At 38.3% G+C, this 20,832-nt stretch overlaps 1 protein-coding gene across 3 annotated transcripts in view; it reads left to right on the plus strand.

Moving 5' to 3' along the window:
* The first annotated feature begins 2,596 nt into the window (after positions 1-2,596).
* LOC129726755 (cytochrome b5-related protein-like) overlaps positions 2,597-20,832 on the plus strand; it is a 34,589-nt gene continuing 16,353 nt past the window's right edge. Inside the window, exon 1 of one of the 3 annotated variants that reach the window (XM_055683818.1) lies at positions 2,597-2,680. The gene's annotated coding sequence lies outside the window, so the exon portion shown is untranslated. Of the gene's footprint in view, positions 2,756-20,832 lie in introns of all 3 variants that reach the window. The other 2 variants (XM_055683820.1, XM_055683819.1) reach the window with 2 other exon arrangements.

Raw genomic sequence — 20,832 nt, forward strand, 5'->3', positions numbered from 1 at the left:
AAATATCCTAGAAAAAAGTGTTTGAAAAAATGTTTTTGTAAGAACATTACGAACACAAAAAATAAAAAATAATTTATGGAGAATGGATAGCTAATGATTGATATGACATTGATTCTTTAAATCAGTTGATTAATTTTTGTCGTTCTTTTTTTCAATTGTTAACAGAAGAAAATGTAAGTCGAAAAAGTAACCACCGAAGGTGACGAACATTATACCACAGACTAACAGACGTAACACTGGAACCCAGCTCCATGGCCACAAAAAAAAACGATCATTTCGAATTTCCAATCGAATAACAGTCACCGAGCGACACACCATCTGGGGGCTGTCAAACAATCTCATACATCTTTTGTGGTTCCCAATTTCACACATGCACGTACGCTAGCGCTGATGTTGAAATACAAGACGCAGCGCGAACACGGCAGCAGATGGAATTAGTTTTACTAATCCATTCCCGGCGGGTGATGCCGTATGGCATCACCTGACATATAAACTTTGATTGTAGCTTGACAATTATACTTGAAACTATTTATAACGGTTAGAGAACAGATCGGTCTACAATATGCAATACAGTTTGTGTTAATTGTGCATGTAATCGTTGAGTTATACGAGTTTGAAGGTCATTTTCCGAGGAATAATTTGAGGTCTCTCCGCCGGGAATGGGTTAACGTAAACGTCCTGGTATCATCCGAACGATGAAATTATTAAAAAATTGTTCAAAGTGTTATGTCTGTCAGTCTGTGGTTATATCATGGCTGCAACTGAATTAATTACCGAGAAACAGAGTATTGGATAACTGGCGAACCAGCCTTCCTGACGGGCAGAAATTGTTCGACAATCAGCGGAAATCGGCGAATTTTTTAATATAGTCACATTTTGGGAAGGGGGTTACTGTAATTTAAAGCGATAAGTTTAATGAAAATGTTTTAAAAGGCTTCAATAACCTTACCAGGTAGTTGATGTAGTTGCTTCATTATCACATATTAATTAATTGAACTCAATCCGGTTACTTGCAGTGCTGTATGATTTATGCACGGTTTCGATTTTTATTGAGGTAGTTAATGGATTCAAGCCGATCGAGTCAAAGAGTACGTGAATTGAAAAGAAGAATTATCAGAGTAGCAAAAAGGCTACTAATAGTGATGTAAAGATTTGCCGAAATATTACTGGATCCAACACGGGTTTGAAATGACAATGAAACATCTATCTTTCTTCCCCTAATATCGAAAGCAAAGAGGTATTCAGACGAAGCGGATTTAGAATAGCAATGGGCGAAATTGATTCATTTTTTTTTGCAGATTCTATTGTTTGTACGATCTTTTACTGCATAAATTCTTCGGGAGGGGATGTTGGCAATGATGCAAGATCGATCCATTTTCTGGAAAATATTTTAAAGTTGATTAATCGATTTTTTAAACCGATCCTTTAGATTTCGAGCGATTTTTTCATAAATCGTGCATTGCTAATCCAGAAACATGTATGAGAAGGAAGAAATTGCAATAGAAGGCTTTGAGTGAGTCATTTTAGAACTGTTGAACATTTATTTAAAATCGAAAAGCTCCACCAATTGATATACAGCCTGAAACCGTTTACCTTACTGTAGCGGGAAAGATAGTAGGGGTCTTCACATCGAGCTCGTATACGAATACTCAGCCGTAAACTGTGTATCTTCCATTACTCATCAATGGAGGTGAGTATTTTTACGGCTGGGTATTTGTTTACGAGCTCGACATGAATACCCATAGTGATTACTCATGAAATCTTGTTGTCCTGACAGCAGGGAAGGGACTAGAAAAAATACGCTACAAAACGAGAAAAACGAACATGAATTGGATGAAGAGAAGAGAAAAAGAGCGGTATTATGAGAAAGAGCAAATATTGATTGTGAAGTAGCGAAGTCAGACGTAGAAAAAGGAAACAAACAAATTAGGCAAAAAAACTGAACAGTCTTAGATAGCGAAGAAAAATTTTGTTTAACTAAAATTGATGCTCCCTAGCAGTTTTAATACTTAGATGAAATTTTTAATGATATCAATTGTGGATAATTTTTTGTATAAGAATTAAGAGTATTTATAATCAAACTAATTTACGCATGGCCAAAAACTGGTACCTCTTTAGGGTAAAGTCTAGTGTAAATACTCAAACAAAACTTTTCCACTCAATTGACTTTTGTTGAAGCGTTTTAACAAAATATACTTAATCTGTATCAGTAAACTCTTTCAGAGTATATAACTAGCTTCCAAAAAACCTTCGTTCGATTGAAAAACAGTTGCACAATTCTCGTTACTGATGAAGCACTCCATCGAAATAAACAAAAAGCGTGCAATGATAACGTACAGACGCCATAGTTGTACGGTACACTAGATCCACTGATAATTCTAGTGCTCAGAAAAGACCGACCGGCCAGCTGGCCTCTCTGGTGCAATGCCGGAGAGAACCTTTACCACAGTCATGCGCATGCGAAAAAGCCTCGATGTTCAAGAAAGAGCGTGAAAACAACGGCTGGACCGTCAACCGTAAACAGCCGACCTCTCACGATGCATTTTTTTAGTACATACAACTAGCCGGTCAGTACAAAACTGATAATGAAAGCAGGAAATCACCCAGTTCAGTTCGAGGTAGGATTTGGGCGAGTACGGGGTCGCAGTCGTGTTTTGTACTGTACCTAACCAGAGCAGAAGTAAGTTTAGCAAGCGATCAGTTTAGTACAGTGAACGCGCTTTAGAAGTGAAGTTGATGTGACCTGCACAGGCAAGTGCTATCTGGACGGGAGCACTCGAGTAGAACGCGCAATATTGTGAATTTCAACGAGCAAAGTTCACCTTAGTTGAAGGCATTAACCCATAGTTTGGGCGGTTTATCATTAAATGAGTTACACAATGACAATATCATTGATCGTATTTATGAGCTTTAACGATCGGTGGTTGAATAAAATGTACTTAATTTAAATCTTCCTGAATTTCTCGAATAAACAGAGTAACAGTAGAAAATTCTTCATGCAAATATGTTCAGAATATTCGCATGAAACTCTCCTAATTAATGTGAGTTGAGCTGTGCGCAAGTTTAAATGTTGCTGCTCGAAATAGAAAATTTTGAATTGATTAGTGAACAGCTAGATAAGGAATAAAGTAATAAACGATAAGCGAACGTTTGAAAATAAATCACTGATAGGATTTTATTTGATAAAAGCCACCGAAAATTATATTTTTAAACTTGTGAATTTGTGGTTTTATCTTGAATACATTTGAAGGTAATAGTTCTCACATCAATGTGAATCGAGATTTGTTCCAGTTTCAATTTTATTGCAACGTTTATCTGATATTTTTATACATTTTTCATTTTCTTGATTATTATAAAGTCGGTGTTTATTGGCATGCATTATTCAGTTTATATTGGAATCACATTTTCCCACTTGAAGACTTTGTTTCGATGTTGACTGGCTGTATAATGTATGTCGCAGTCACAATTGGGTCACAACCTTCAATTTTACCGGCATTTCATGACTCATGAAAACTACATTTTCAGGAGATAATCTTAAGATGATGATGTGGGGAATTACGCGGTAATGCAGTAGCTTTTATAAAGTCTAGATCAAGTCAAGTGTTTATCATTATAATACATACACTAGTGAATCGTTTAGATCATGTCAGAAATAAGAGGCCCCCATTACCGTATTATTAATCTACGCGTACAACAAACAAAAACTATCGCTAAAGTAGTTATTATTATTAGTTTGAAAATAGGTGAGAAGATTCATTAGTATCCGATTAAACGATGATAACAAATGGCAAACATTAATAAATCTGAACTTGATACAAATAACAAACTCTGTAGCATTTTAGATATACTAAAATAATCATAGGTACAGAATTATATCGAATTCTGTTATCATACACTTGAATGTTTGATAAAGTTTCTTAAGACAAGGAAAAACAATGAAATCAAATACTCTATTTCATACATCTAAGATACCGAACTGCTTTGAGTGATATACGTCGGTATCTTTTCAGATTAGAAAATTTTCAATTTTATATACATTGGAAATTCTATGTCAATATAATTAATTTACATGCTCATATAAATTTAGTAACTGCTTTGTTAACTGGGTGGATTACTACCGTTGTAACGTTTATTCATTTTCGTAAACTGTTTTTCAGTCGCATTGAATGAAAACTTCCTGAGTTATCGAAATATATCAGGATTATAACATATCTTGTTTTTTGTTTGTTATGAACTAAATAATTTTTTTTTTCTTCATCTATAGTTTATTTGACACGGCACAAATACAATTCAATGTTTAACGGCGCCAATTATATCTGGTAGCTTACTTTCTAAAGTATCTTAATAACTAAAAGCAAATTTTTTATCCTCGCTGCCGACTACGAGCTGAAACTAAATCTAACTTAAAGCTAGAATATTTTGCATTAAAAGCACAGGTTTGCTGTTTGATGGTTTTCATTGCCATAGGTAAGCAGCATATTAAATTTGTTCCGCTGCTGGGCCAAGATATTACGGACTGGCATATTGGGTTGTTTCCATCGGGCCTTGAGAGTATCGTGCGGGTCTGATTGCTGTTTCCGGATCCGGGGTCTTAACGTGTTCTTGTCGTTTGGTTGGATGTAGGCGGAAGGGGATAGGACTAAACTGGGGCGTGGATGGATTCCAGGAAAACGTATATAAGGGACATGCAGGATAGGTCACGGCTCGCCAAGACATCACGAACAGGAACAGCCGGCTGCCTACCTTCGGCCTGCAGGGAAGCTATTAATCTAGACCTGGCGTCACGGTGTACAGGCACAGATACCACTCTCCCCGAGCCCAACACGACGGAGATGCGCGTCAAATCTATAGTGATTGGACATAAGCCGGGACATCACGCAAATGAAATCCCGACCTACATCCATCCCCTTGAACCACGGGTTTGTCGATACCTTGGGGATTATGGAATGTAACCACCTTCCCAGTTCCCCCTTGGTCCAAGAATTTTGCCAACTGATGATCGTATTCTGACGTACAAATGCGAAAAATTCATTAAAGGCAATTGGTCTTACATAAATATCACCGTTTGTTGCGCCCACCTTAGCCAAATAGTCCGCTTTCTCATTACCCGGTATCGAGCAGTGAGAAGGGACCCACGCTAAGGTAATCTGAGTAGATTTTTCGGATAAAGCACTCAGATGTTCCCGTATTTTCCCCAGGAAATACGGAGAGTGCTTAACATCTTTCATCGATCGGAGAGCCTCAATGGAACTAAGACTGTCCGTAAAGATGAAATAATGGTCCGTGGGCATTTTTTCGATAATCCCTAGGGTGTACTGAATTGCAGCTAATTCTGCGACGTAAACAGAAGCAGGATTATCGAGCTTATGGGAGACGGTTAAATTGTTATTGAAGATACCGAAGCCAGTGGACCCATCAAGAAGTGATCCGTCAGTGTAGTACATATTGTCGCAGTTGATGTTTCGATATTTATTGGAAAAAATTTTAGGGATCTGCTGCACGCGTAAATGATCCGGGATTCCACGAGTTTCTTCTATCATGGTTGTATCGAAAAACACAGTAGAATCAGAAGTATTTGATAAGTCGACACGATTTGGAATATTCGAAGAAGGGTTAATATTTTGGGACATGTGATTGAAATACAATGTCATAAAACGGGTTTGAGAATTAAGTTCGATTAACCTTTCAAAATTTTCAATCACGGGACGGTTCAAGACCTCACATTTGATTAGAATACGAGAAGACAGGCTCCAGAAGCGGGTTTTCAATGGTAGTACTCCAGCTAAGATCTCCAAACTCATCGTATGGGTCGATTGCATGCAACCCAAGGCGATACGCAAACAACGATATTGTATTCGCTCCAGTTTGATCAAATGTGTGTTTGCTGCGGAGCGGAAGCAGAAACACCCGTACTCAATGACAGACAATATCGTTGTTTGGTAAAGCCTTATAAGGTCTCCTGGGTGGGCTCCCCACCATTGTCCGGTTATTGTACGAAGAAAATTCACTCTTTGTTGACATTTTTTCATCAGATACCTCACGTGACAACCCCAGGTGCTTTTAGAGTCGAACCAGACACCAAGATATTTGTGTACCGAAACCTGAGAAATCGTTTTACCCATTAATTGTGTTTGAAGCTGAGCAGGTTCATGCTTCCTAGAAAAAACTACTATCTCAGTCTTCTCCGGAGAGAATTCGATACCTAGCTGTAAAGCCCAAGCAGACAAATTGTCCAAGGTATCTTGCAATGGTCCTTGCAAATCGGCAGCTTTGGCTCCTGTAACAGAGATTACACTGTCGTCTGCAAGTTGTCTTATCGTGCATGAATTTGCCAGACATTCGTCGATGTCATTTACATAAAAGTTGTAAAGAAGGGGGCTTGAACATGAGCCCTGGGGAAGACCCATGTAGCTAATGCGAAAAGTTGCCAAATCGCCGTGCGTAAAATGCATGTGCTTTTCGGACAACAAATTGTGCAAAAAATTGTTCAAAATTGGAGAAAATCCTTGTCGGTGAAGTTTACCCGAAAGAATGTCAATAGAAACGGAATCAAAAGCCCCCTTAATGTCCAAGAGCGCAGACGCCATTTGTTCTTTGCGAGCATACGCCAGCTGAATATCTGTTGAAAGCAACGCAAGACAATCATTCGTCCCTTTGGCACGGCGGAAGCCAAATTGAGTATCTGATAGTAGACCATTTGATTCGACCCAATGGTCTAAACGACGGAGTATCATTTTTTCCATCAATTTCCGGATACAGGATAGCATTGCAATCGGTCTATAAGAGTTGTGATCTGGATCTGGAAGCTGGTTTCCCTGGTTTTTGGATGGCGATCACCTTCACTTGCCTCCAATCCTGCGGTACAATGTTTTGCTCCAGGAACTTATTGAACAAGTTCAACAAGCGCCTCTTGGCATTGCCGGGTAGATTCTTCAACAAGTTGAATTTGATTCTATCTAACCCAGGCGCGTTATTGTTACAGGACAGGAGGGCAACTGAAAATTCTGCCATCGTAAAAGGTGATTCTATCGCGTCGTGGCCCGGAGACGCATCGCGAACAATGTTTTGCTCAGGAACAGAGTCCGGACATACTTTCCTGGCAAAATCAAATATCCACCGACTTGAAGACTCCTCGCTTTCGTTGACCGTTACGTGATTCCGCATTCTTCGGGCTGTGTTCCAAAGAGTGCTCATCGATGTCTCCCTCGACGTCTCGTTCACGAACCGACGCCAATATCCGCGTTTCTTTGCTTTAGCCAAACTTTTAAGCTTGGTATTAAGCTCCGAATACCGTAAATAGTCGCCAGGTATACCTCCCTTCTGGTAGGCCAAAAACGCGTCGGATCTTTGCGTGTAGACATCGGAGCACTCTTGGTCCCACCATGGAGTGGGAGGCCGTTCTTTGATCGTTACCCCGGGATATTTCTTCGTTTGGGCTTGCAACGCGGCGTCGAGAATCAAGCCCGCGAGGAGGTTGTATTCTTCAAGTGGTGGATGATGTTGAATCGACTCGACCGCTTTTGAAATCATTTCCTCGTATAACTTCCAATCGACATTCCGTGTGAGGTCATACGGAATGTCAATTGGTCGCATGCGAGTCGACCCGTTATTAATTGAAATAAGAATAGGCAAATGGTCGCTACCGTGAGGATCAAGGATTACCTTCCATGTGCAATCCAACCGTAGCGACGTCGAACATAAGGATAGATCCAAAGCGCTTGGGCGCGCTGGAGGTTTCGGGATACGTGTCATTTCACCGTTGTTTAAAATAGTCATGTCGAAGTCATCGCAAAGGTTATAGATTAAAGAGGAGCGGTTATCATTGTATGGGGAACCCCAAGCCACGCCATGAGAGTTGAAGTCTCCCAAAATCAAACGTGGCGAGGGAAGAAGTTCTATTAAATCAAAGAGCAGCCGTTGCCCAACCTGTGCTCTGGGAGGAATATATATTGAGGCAATACAAAGCTCTTTACCTTGTATTGTCATTTGACATGCGACAACTTCGATGCCTGGAATCGAGGGGAGGTTAATACGATGGAAAGAATAGCACTTTTTAATCCCTAAAAGTACTCCTCCATATGGGGTGTCTCGATCAAGGCGAATGATATTAAAATCATGGAAGTTGAGATCAATATTTGAAGTAAGCCAAGTTTCACAAAGGGAAAATGCATCGCATTTGTTTTTATTTATCAAAACTTTAAACGAATCAATTTTTGGTAAAATACTTCTACAATTCCACTGTAAGACAGAGATAGAATCCTTCATATACGCAGTTGAATTAGGCATCGAAGGATACAATCGCTGCAAGGAGGGGCCATTGGGCAGTCAACTGCTTCAAAAATGATCTAACTGTTGGGAGGAATGCTGTAAGAAAAATTTTAATTGGATCGGGTATATTGAAATTTTCAAAAATCCAGTCCACAATGTCAGAAAATTTCACTAATCCAGAGTTTGTTTCATCAACTGGATGTGCAAAAGGAACAACTGGGGTTTTAGATGTTCCTGGCAGTGCTGGGAACTCCTTCTGGGACTTTAAATTTGCAAGCCCAGGAGGAGTTTGCTTCGGTTTTTCCGCAGCACTGTTTGGTTTGTTCGTACTTTTCATTACACTTTGGGAAATCTTAGGACCTTTACGGGGAAGTTTAGGAGAAGAAACATTTTTCCTCTTCCTAGACTCCCCAGGATTGGCATAAGATGTTCCCGCTGATGAATCGTCAGAATCGGTTTAATCGGAGGGCAACAGATCAAAGGGGTTCGATGTTATGGTAGAAGTGGTCACGGTCTTCTTCAGCATCTCAGCGTAAGAACGCTTTGAACGCTCCTTAAGTGACCGCTTGATTTTATCTCTGCGCTGCATGTACACCGGGCATGTGGAGAGCTCATGCTGGTTTTCCCCCACAGTGAATACATTTTTCAGCATTAACACTGCAAGAATCTTCCGCATGAGTCTCCCCACACTTGCTACATCGTGCCTTATTGCAGCAGTAGGCGGCTGTGTGGCCTAACTGCTTGCAATTAGTGCAATTCATAACACGGGGTACATACAATCGCACAGGCAGACGAACCCGGTCGATCGAGACGTGGCTAGGGAGTGCAGATCCGGCAAACGTAACGCGAAACGAGTCTGACGGAGTGTAAACTTTTTTACCGCCGACGAGAGACATGGACCACAATTGCTTACAATCCAAAATCTTCGCCTGTGTTTCGGTATTTTTGAAGCAACCGGTTGCGCTTTTTAGGATACACTCGACAGACAGACTCGAATCGGTTATGACACCGTCGATCTCCACGTCTCGTGCGGGTATGTAAACGCGATACTCGCGTGTGAAGAGCTCAGAGCAAGCGATAGCATTGGCCTGTGCCAGATCACTGACCACGACACGGAGCTTGTTAGGTCGGAACTTGGAAATTTCGGTCACGGCCTTGTACCCCTTCGTCAGGTCTTTTGAAATTTGCAGTATGTTTAATCGCTTTGAATTCACTCTTGCCTTTGGACGAAAATAAACAGTATAGCTGCCCTGTTGAGATCCGTCCGGGTAAAGCCTGGGGCGAGGGGGGACTGGAGAATGAACAGCGGAGGGGGTAACAGAAGGGTCAGGGTCAGGGGGGTTCGGGGATGGTGGCACGGGAGGCGAGGGATCTATATCCATCGCGCTAAATGTAGCGCACTAGCGAACTAGCGCCGACAAGAACACGTACCTATTTACTTCTTCCTTCCAGCAGTGGTTGTCCGATCGTTCGAAGCTGCACCCAAAGCAGCCAGCAGCACCAGTACAGCAGCACCAATACAGCCACCAGCAGTGAGCCGGGTGTGAGATCACTCAGCACAGCGACACGGACTCGACTGTCAACTGATGGCCTTGAATAATACACTCTTTTGTTTGGCTATTCGTACACACGGACCGGATTGTAATAGAACGACCACTTTGCACGCCCGTTTCTGTCGAGTGATCGACGCGAAATGAACTAAATAATGATTTATGCATTTTGAGAAAAGCCTGTTTAGACATAAAATAAATTTAAATAACACGATTGAAGCAAAATCTGTATTGATATTGTATTTATAACAAAATTTATAAGAATCATTTTAACTAATTTTAATCTTTTTCTGCAGAAAATCTAACAGAATTTGCTGTAATTGATAATAATCACATAATACATAAACTTGATGAGATTTTTTATATTTCAACTATTAACGAAAACAAGTTTAGAACAAAAGTTGACATAAAAACAGTTCGTAACAAAATATTAAGACATGTTATAATTTTGATATATTTTGCTGCTCGCGTACATGCACGAACAGTCACTGCGATTTTGTTGCAGTCAATGTGTTGTACGCCTATAGAAAATATTTTTCTTTCTTTTTGTAATAATTCTTTGTAATGGCGAACATCATAGTTTATTTATTGCGTGCTGTGAAATTTTCAAACTAATTTACGTGTGAAATTGTGTGTATACAGTGGAAATTGTGATTCCAAAGTGTACCTATTAAGGATCTCAATCAGGATAAGTAGAAGTGCAGTAGTAACTACTACCTGTTTTGATATAAATTTGTTATTTCTTTCCGCCACTCACTGCGGTGTGAGCTGGTTTGTTTGGTGCTGTTTTTTTTTTCTATTGTCTCTGTTGCCTGTGCGACGCCGTACGTAGCGTCCACTGTGTAAGGCTGAAATGGAATGTGTAAAGTGTAAATGTATTGTCTTGATTAACGATCTCGTTTGCTGTTTTCGCTGCGGAGGGAGATTTCACTCTCGCTGCGGTGGAATAAGTGGACCCTCAGTGAAATTAATCAATGCAAGCGATAATGTTCTGTTTAAATGCAACGACTGTCTATCAGTTCAGAGTTGTGACGAGCAGAATGTTTCAGTTTTGGATGTTGATGCACTAAGACAGGAGATCAAACAGATTTCAAGTTTGGTTGCAGATATTCAAAACAACATTACTGCTCAGATAGGCAACGCGTTAAAGAGCGGGATGGAAGAAATGAGCTTAAATATAATCAGTACTCTAAAGCAAAGAGGCGATGATTTTGATAAATTTATTAGTGGAAAAATGGATATTATGACTAGTTCATTTTTAGAAAATAAACGTAGACAGGAGTTAGTTGAAATGGGCAATAATGTGTCGGATTCTGATAGTTTGAATCGGAATGTGGCAAAAAAGACTAAAAAACGTAAATTAAATGAAGATGGTAATTGCGCGAATAACGAAACAGAAGTTTTAACTTTTGCGAGTGTAGTTCGTGGTAATATAAAAAAACGTAAGGCTGGTCCAGTCATTGTGATCAAGCCAAAAGAGTCCTCCCAGAGTAGTGAAGCTACAAGGGAATTTTTAAAGTCGAATTTAGATCCGAAGACCCACAAAATAAGTAACTTTAGAAACGGGAAAGATGGCTCAGTTATTGTTGAGTGTGCAACAAATGATAACATAGAGATCGTGAAAAGTGGTATTGAAAACAACCTTGGTGAAAGCTACACAGCTGTTGTACCCGTTCCCCCGGTGCCAAGATTAAAAGTAATGGGTATGAGTGATCAGTATTCTCCTGACGCCTTCATTGACCTTTTAAAGAGTCAAAACGAGGCGGTTTCTATCGATAGTATCAAGGTTATTAGTATGTACGAAAATCCACGTTTCAAATATAACAAGTTCAACGTGGTAATTGAAGTCGATAAAAAGTCGTATAATAGTTTGTTGACCGCGAAAAAAGTGAATGTTGGGTGGGATCGGTGCCACATCATTCCAGCGATTAACATTTTGAGATGCTTCAAATGTGGAGAATTTGGGCACAAGAGCACAGAATGTAAAAACGATGAAAAGTGCTCCTTGTGTAGCGGGCAACACAAGACATCTGAATGTTCTTCCACTGTATCGAAATGCATTAACTGTTTAAAATTTAATAAAGAACGCAAAATGAATTTGGACGTTAACCACGCAGCATCTAGCTCGGAATGCTCAGTTTACAAGAAATTGTATGAGCAAAAAAAAAGCAGCCTGCGTTTCGATAAATAGCAACCAAGTTCCAAGTGGAATGTGAATCAATTCGATATGATGTATTTGAATATTGCAGGGTTATCTACAAACTACGTTGCTTTGCGACAGATTGTAGAGGAAAAGCGTCCATTTTTGGTATTTTTATCAGAAACTCACATTGTAGATATTGATGCGTTCGACCAATACTCTATACCGGGATACAAAATAGCTGCTTGTTGCTCGCATTCCAGACACACTGGCGGTGTTGCTATTTATGCACAGGAATCAATTCGATTCAATCTTCGCCACAACGAAGCAATTGATGGAAACTGGTTCTTGGGCATTACGGTGGAAGGTGGCATGAAGATGGGTAATTATGGTGTTGTTTATCATTCTCCCAGTTCAAGTGACCAGCGTTTTATGGAGATTTTGGAAACTTGGTTCGAAGTTTTTGTGGATTGTAGTAAATTTAACCTTATTACCGGAGATTTTAACATGAATTGGCGCGATAACCTCAATTCAAATCATTTGAAGCGCTTAGCCGAATTTTGCAATTTGAAACAAATAATCAATGAGTATACCCGTATTTCCAGACATAGTAGGACTTTGATTGACCACGTTTATACTAATTTTGACTCCGTTTCTGCAATGGTGAGTCCCAATTTAAAAGTTACCGATCATGAAACGATTGTTATAAATAATTGTGGTACGGGAAGTAAAATAAATCAAGTGAAATTTAAGTGCTGGAAAAATTACTCGAAACGAAAGGTTTCGGAGCTTGTTGCAAGAAACTTGGACTTTTCCCTATCTCGTACCCTTGATGATAAAGCAACTATTTTGAACAATGTTTAAAAAAACCGTACTAATCAGTTAGTCAAACAAAAGAATGTTGTTGTTAAGAACTCGAACAACTGGTACAATCTAAATCTTTTGCGCCTCAGGCGAAAAAGAGACAAATTGTACAAGAAGTTTTGTAGAACAACAAATGATAATGATTGGTACAATTATACAGTTGCTAGGAATATATATTCACAATCTCTGAACAAAACACGGAGCGAATATATACAGGGGAAAATAGATCAACATAAAAACAACAGCAAAGAGTTATGGAGAATACTGAAGTCATTACTGAAACCTTGCAATTTTAATCCGCGGTCCATAACTTTTGATGGCATTGAAGAACATTCTGAAGCAACAATTGCAAGTAAGTTCAATGATTATTTCATCGAAAGTGTTTCATTGATCAATAAATCAATTGAATTGGTTAATGAACCGAATGAAATAAAACGGCCGTATAATGTTAATTGTAGTTTTGAAAGCTTTCACCAACTTACACTAGAACAACTCAAAAACATATGTTTTTCTCTTCATAAAACGGCTGGAATTGATAACGTTAATGCTAGAGTTATTCAAGATTGTTTTCATGTTATTGGGCACGATCTACTTGGCCTTATAAACGAATCATTACAAACGGGGCACGTGCCACAAATTTGGAAGGAGTCGTTAGTGATTCCGATACAAAAAGTTGCTGGGACGATTAAAGCCGAAGAGTTTCGTCCTATCAATATGTTGCACACTTTAGAGAAAATCTTAGAACTTGCTGTAAAAGGCCAACTGTTACAATATTTGAACTCTAACGGTTTGCTGATACCAGAACAATCAGGATATCGGGAAGGCCATTCTTGTGAAACTGCATTGAATTTGGTGTTAGCAAAATGGAAAGAAAACATTGAGCGTAAGGATACTATTGTTGCGGTGTTTTTGGATCTTAAACGCGCTTTTGAAACGATTTCTAGGCCCTTATTGTTACAAACTATAAAGCGCTTTGGAATTACGAGTACTGCATACAAATGGTTTGAAAACTACTTGTGTGACAGAACTCAAAGGACTATTTTCAATGATTTTACCTCTGATCCCATAAGGAACACTCTTGGTGTACCTCAGGGAAGTGTATTAGGGCCTATTTTGTTTATTATGTACATTAATGATATGAGAAGAGTCTTACGTTTTTGTGACATAAATCTTTTTGCTGATGACACAGTATTGTTCATTGCAGCTAAAAATCTCGAAGAAGCCATATTGCATTTAAACAAAGATTTGCGATCGCTGAGCGGATGGTTGAAATTCAAACAGCTAAAATTGAATACCAACAAAACAAAATTCATGATTATTTCGCGAAACCGTGTAAATGAAAATGTCTCAGTTGAAATTGATGGTGAGACAATCGATCGCGTGAGTGAGATCAAATATCTTGGCGTGATTATTGATGACAAGCTAAAGTTCAATGTTCACATTGATAATGTCATCAAGAAAATTGCCAAGAAATATGGAATCCTCTGTCGTTTGAAAAAGGAGTTGAATACTTTCAGCAAGATTCATCTCTATAAATCAATCATCTCTCCTCATTTAGACTTTTGCACTTCCATTTTATTTTTGGCAAATGAAACACAAATATCGAGATTGCAGCGTTTGCAAAATAAAATAATGCGGTTGATTTTGAGATGCAATAGATACACTTCCTCGTCCTTGATGCTTGACGCTTTGCAATGGCTATCGGTGAAGCAACGAATTGTTTTTCTGACAATGGTGTTCATTTTTAAAGTAGCTAATGGATTGCTGCCCCGATATTTGTGTGATCGAATTGTTAGAGGAAGTGACATCCATAGATATAACACAAGAAATGCGGGAGAAATTAGAACACCACATTTTTTAACTAGTGCTTCACAAAATTCATTGTTCTTTAAAGGAATAAATGTATACAATTCGATGCCTAGACACATCAGACGTACGGCGACGCTATCAGAATTCAAGAGACTATGCATTTCACACGTCAAAGCTGAATTTTAAGCAGTTATTTAATTTTTTTTAATTTAGCTAAACTGTAATTGACGAAGTTCTTGTAACGGATGATCTCTGTGGACTCTGCTTATATAGCTTTTTAAAGGAATATGGTAGCACTGAAAAACTATTATGTTCGTCACGAGGGTGATGATGGATTTTGTAATTATTGATGTAGTATAAAATAAAAAAGAGTAGTCTACGAAGGTTTGAAAATCGCGCGCGATGATCAGATATGAAGGACTGAATTTAGAAATTTAATCATTTGAGATGGAGAATACCTTTATTATATTATTTTGACATTATCAAGATACTCGTCAGAGTAATCGGAACGATTTGAGTTCTGTTGGTTGTCATTGGACATTGGTTTCCTAGCCGGTCTAGGATATTTTCGAGTTGGAAATATTTTCGACTTCCCTAGGTGGGGGCTCTCTTATAAATCACATCGAAGTTGACAGCTGGACTTGTGCTTTGCTTGCTTATCACGGCAGGAATGGCCTCGTCGGGATTGTATCGACTTTGTGGATGATTACACTGGATGTTGGCTTAACTCAGATGCAATTAATGTCTTTTGGCTGACAGTTGCAAATAAATTGATACCGACAACGCTTTGTCGATGAATTACTTGATTTTTGACGAATATTTTCTCTATTTGAATCGCTGCAAAGCATTGGATCAATTGTGGAGAAATTTATATCTGTGATGAAAACCAGTTCGTTTTGTTTGCTTATCTGGTTTAATTGTTTTATAATAATTATCTTGTAGATAAATCGTCTTTCTCAAACCTTTGTAGGGGTAAGAGGTGGGACCATCATCATCATCATCATCATTTTGTGAAAGCTTAGCTGTTGTACCTATCTATCGTAAAGGATACCGGACATGCGTCGGCCTTGTGTAGTTGGGAACGTTTCTACCATCCACACCACATTATTGGCGACTTGGTGTATCGATGGTTATGGTGTGGCATAATGCACTCACAACTAACCCTGTCGGTCTAAGTTCGAATTTCAATCTGGCATCGCACAGGAAGCTATTTTGGTGCCAGAAATCTCAGGCCCATGGAAAATAAACGAATTTAAGAAAAGGTTGCTGGAAAGCAATATCTGAAATTACTTTGATTTTTTCGTACTACTGAATTCTTATTACTATGTCAAACGTTTAAAAACTCTTGCTTGCTTCAGGTGAAACTTGTGTTGTGTGAGAATAATAACCTAGTAATAATCAGTAATTTCACCAAATTCTTCTTGAACGCCACGATGGTTTTCAGACAGTGGCTATTTTATTGTTATTCTCATCTGTGACAGGGAATGTTTGAGTAAATTGTAAAACTAAACTAAAACTATTATATAGTTATGTGTAGTTTATATTTTACCCCACGTGCATGCGAAGTAGCGGAATGAAGGGATACAGGGTAGCTTGGGGTAATTTGGACCCCCTAAGGAAAACTACTGTACTGTATTTCGTAGCCTGTGTTTCCTATCCCATAAACGTAACGTATTATAGTAATATTGGCCTGTTTTCTATGTTTTTACACGAAAACGTCATGATATTGAGGTCAAAATAAAAAAAAAAATAACAAAATTAAAAATAATGATTTTCGGACATGAAAAAATCGTTTGGGGTGAAATGGACCAGCTAAGAAAACACTTTGTGTACGGATGATTTATCTCGGATTGCCTGCAATACTTTTCACAGTTCATCCTTTGTATACCGTCGTTCGTTTTTGTATGCCCGCGGCATCAGTCCGACAAAAGAATTTACTCCAAACTCATCTGACCATATAACCCCAAAAAAACTGTCCATTTCACCCCAAATATGGCGCCTTACAAAAAACACAATTTCTCTCACTGTTTTTCCACTTTGTTATCGTAATCGTGTAGTCTTTTACGCGAAGGTGATTAGACTAAAAACATTAAAGAAGAAGTTCTCATAAAACCGCGGTAATTCAAAAATTCGCGTGAAAAACCGCGTTAATTAAAAAATCTGCGTAAAAAAATCCGCGTATAAAAAAACTGCGTAAAAAAACCTGACTGTACACGAGCGTATGTGAACAAAGGAAACATCAAAAGTTGATTTTGCTGTAAGTTTAACAGCAAAATCAAATTTTGATGTTTCCTTTGTTCACATTGGCACTGCGGTGCACCTATCACCGCAAACCATGAAATTTTTATGTTAGGTAGGGTTTAGTAGTTTAAGGAAAGGATGAAGTAGTACATGGAGCCCATAAAAGTAATACTTTCCAAGATAAAACACCTGTCCATTTCACCCTAGGGGTCCAAATTACCCCAAACTACCCTATATATTTGCTGACCTGAAATAATTTGCTGACTATTGAGAAATGTTAAATTTACCATTAGAATATGCGAAACATACAATCAAAATTTTTGTTATTCTATGCTATTCTATCAACAAAATAACTGACATATATTATAATTATTTCATTAATCCTCTTCGAACTAGTATGTTTTTATTTTCTTTTGAAATAGTTGCATCACTTATACTGACGCGCATAGCAAGTCAGTTCCATTTGCATTTTCACTAAAATTGAGTTGATACGTGTAAATGGTAGCCAGCTATGCATAGTCTCGTAACAATAGATGGACTCAATTACTTTGTTCTGAAAAAATTCGGGAAAACATCCAATCATATTGTCCCATCTCACAAGAAGTAATGAAATCACACAAAAACGCGTTTTTCTCGGCTTGCTGAAATGCAAATGGGAGTGACATGCTATGCGCGACAGTATAATCATATGTATCAATATGAAAAGCACATGTTGTTGATATGAAGTCTCAAGCAAGTAATATGCATGAAGGAAAAAATAAAAATTTTTAAACTTTATAATAACGAATGAGAAACAGAATAGATTTTTTTTTAACACAGGGTTATTATGGGCTATTAGGAAATGCGAAGGCAGTTTATACTCACGTTGATCGCTGACATTCATTAACCCTCTAGTGCCCAGTGCCGCCCTTAGACGGTCTTAAGTTGAACTTCTAAAAAGCTTGAATAAGAAATTAAAAAATGTTTATAAAGCTTCATAGTGATTTTTTCGAAGTCCGTCTAAAAATTAATTTGGGCACTAGAGGGTTAATCATGGCGAAGCTGTCGAACTAACTATATTCATTTGTTCCGCTAATACATACATTAAATTCGCATGAGCAAAATGTAGCACTTCAGAATAGAACCCCGTTAAATTTACGAAGGAAACGAAAGAAAATTTGTAAAATAAATAGAAGTGTATCATTGTATCATTCACTAGCTGAGCCGGCAAACTACGTTCCGCCCATATTTTTTTATTTAAATATTTTTAAACATTCTTATTTGATTCCGCAAATTGCATGTGGGGCCAATTTCTGGCGTCTGAGCATCAATCTGCTCAGGTGATATTAGTTGGTTTTTGGCTGTTTTCAAAAAACCGGAAGTCGTGAAGTAGGATTTCAAAATCGTATGTAGAGTCAATTTCTAGCCTCTGAACACCATTCTTATTCTGGAAATACCTGTTTTAATTAATATTCGTCAATTTTTGGCTGTTTTCCAGAAACCGGAACTCACCTTCAAAAAAAGGTGTCTGATTTAGATTTTTGGCTTCTGTGCTTCATCACGATTAAAAACATCCATATTGGGTGGTTTTTGGTCACTTTCGGCTGTTTTCCAGAAACCAGAAGTCGTCACCTTGGATTTCAAAATGGTGTCTTAAGTCGACTTTTGGCCTTTGTGAATCATCACGATTCCGGAAATACACATATTGGGGGTATTTGGTCACTTTCGGATGTCGCCATTTTGGATTTAAAAATGCCATGTGGAGTCAGTTTTTGGCCTCTGCATTATTCTGGTTCCGGAAATACGAATATTAGGTGGTATTCGGCAATATTCGGCTGTTTTCCAGAAACCTGAAGTTTACATCTGGGATTTAAAAATGGCGTCTGGGGTTGATTTTTGGCTACTGTGCAGTTTTCCATTCATTTTAGGTTGCTTCCCGAAAAAATTGGTTGAAATATCTGTTTCATTTGTATGAAAGCCTCCCCCTCCCCTTCCAATGTAGGGAGGAGTGTCAAATTATCAAAGAATCATTTGTCGCTTCAAAAACCTTCACATGCCAAATTTTGTTCCATCTGCTCGGTCATTTCCCGTGTTATGCAGCAATTTGTGTTTGATTTGTATGGGAGCCCTTCCTTCCGTAAGAGTAGAAGAGGGAACGGTTTCGATCCACCATTTAAATTATTTCTTGCTTTCATTAATATTCACATGCTAAATTTGGTAACATTTACTTGATTAGTTCTTAGTTATGCAGAAATTTGTGTTTCATTTGTATGGGACCCTTTCCTTCCAGAGGATGGAGAGGTCTGGAACATTCTCAATCATCTTTTCTTCGGCCTCGGAAATCCCTACATGTAGGCCGCACCAGGAAGTATAAGCAAACTTAAAAATAACTGAATAAATTTGGTAATGGGTATTAAAATGTCTCAATTGGGCGTATTTCCGGGCCATTGGGTTGTTTAGCTGTATCAGTTTTTTATATCATCAGAAAGATCTGCATTTTCTAAGCAAAACGTGATTTTCAAAAATTTTCTATCGTTGTTTTTTATCAAATTGTTTATTTGACACGGCACAATGCAACTCGGCTTCATGGTACCAGATACAAAATTATTAAAACGATTGCTGTTTATTCAATTATAACAGTACAGGATAATTTTCAATTCATTATATCTATGAGTATCGATATACAAAAATATCCGACTTAAAGCAATGTAAACAAAACAGTCAGCCTCCGGTATGATATGCGATGAAAAAATGACTTCTGCGCATGATATTAAGCGTTGTATACGATTTCGACTTCGTTGAGATATATTTACGATAGTTTTCATTCATTGATATACGATTTGTGGTTGACTGGGTAGACCGCCCTCGTTGCTTGTTGGGGATTATTGATTCATGTTGAAAAATGCTTCCAAAGTTACCTCTTTCAGATATGTGGAAATTTATAAAACCCTGCTAAAGCTGTTATAGTAAGTTTTAATGATGTATTGTGCCGTGTCAAATAAATGTGTGTGTGAACAAAAAAAGTATGTTTCAATACAATTCAGAGCTTATTATATTAGTTTTAAGAATCTATGTTAACAGTTTGCAGAAAATTTGTGTTTTTATAGAAATGATGAATTAATTTTCATTTTTCTTTAACTTTTTAATTTCTGGGTTATTTATCAACGAAATTCTTCGTATATCATACCAATTTGGTCCAAAACACGCTGAGAACGTAAAAAATTAGTATAATTTTTTGAATACATGAAAGAATGAAAGAAATGATATTTGCTTCAACTCACGTGGTCTTATGGATAGCCTTACATTACAACAATTTTCTTATACGATAAAAGCTTCTAGAGAACAAAACAGGACATCAAAAAATATTTTGGCCGCAAATCTTTGTTTTCCGATCATTGTTGATGTCTATTACTTTTGGTCAGAAGCAACGCGATCATTAAACGGTTAATGGGTTTTGGTTGTTATTGTTACCGTAAGGGTCACCGGTGTCAACAACATAAGCCGTAAAGCGTCAGTATTCGCATTAGCACTCGTTTGCTGTACTAGAATATTTGTTTAATTTAGCGAACAATACGTCTTACCTGATATCGCAATACGTCTTACCTGCAACTGCACGCAAAAGTTGGATGGTGCGAAACCAGTACAAAATTGTGCGTTTTTAGCGCAATTGTTGATGTAATTCGAAACCAGTACAATGATTGCGTGTTGGGCATAACGCAATTAATGCTCTAGCGTTTCTCCAATGTAATTGGCAGCTCCAAACTACTACACCTAAACAGTTTCAACTGGTATCAAGCAGCATTGCAAAGCGAGCGAGAAGCAAAACCATTATCCTCCTTTCTGCTTGAGGACGAGACATATGCTACGCTTTTCAAGTCTTTTGCACACACGCTTTCGAGATACTTTTTCTTCTTCATGCATTCCTCTGAATAGCAGCAAGCACGCACCGACAGTATGGCCGTTGACATACTGCCAAGTATG

The sequence above is a fragment of the Wyeomyia smithii genome, chromosome 3, assembly GCF_029784165.1.
Source record: "Wyeomyia smithii strain HCP4-BCI-WySm-NY-G18 chromosome 3, ASM2978416v1, whole genome shotgun sequence".
Classification (NCBI taxonomy): domain Eukaryota; kingdom Metazoa; phylum Arthropoda; class Insecta; order Diptera; family Culicidae; genus Wyeomyia; species Wyeomyia smithii.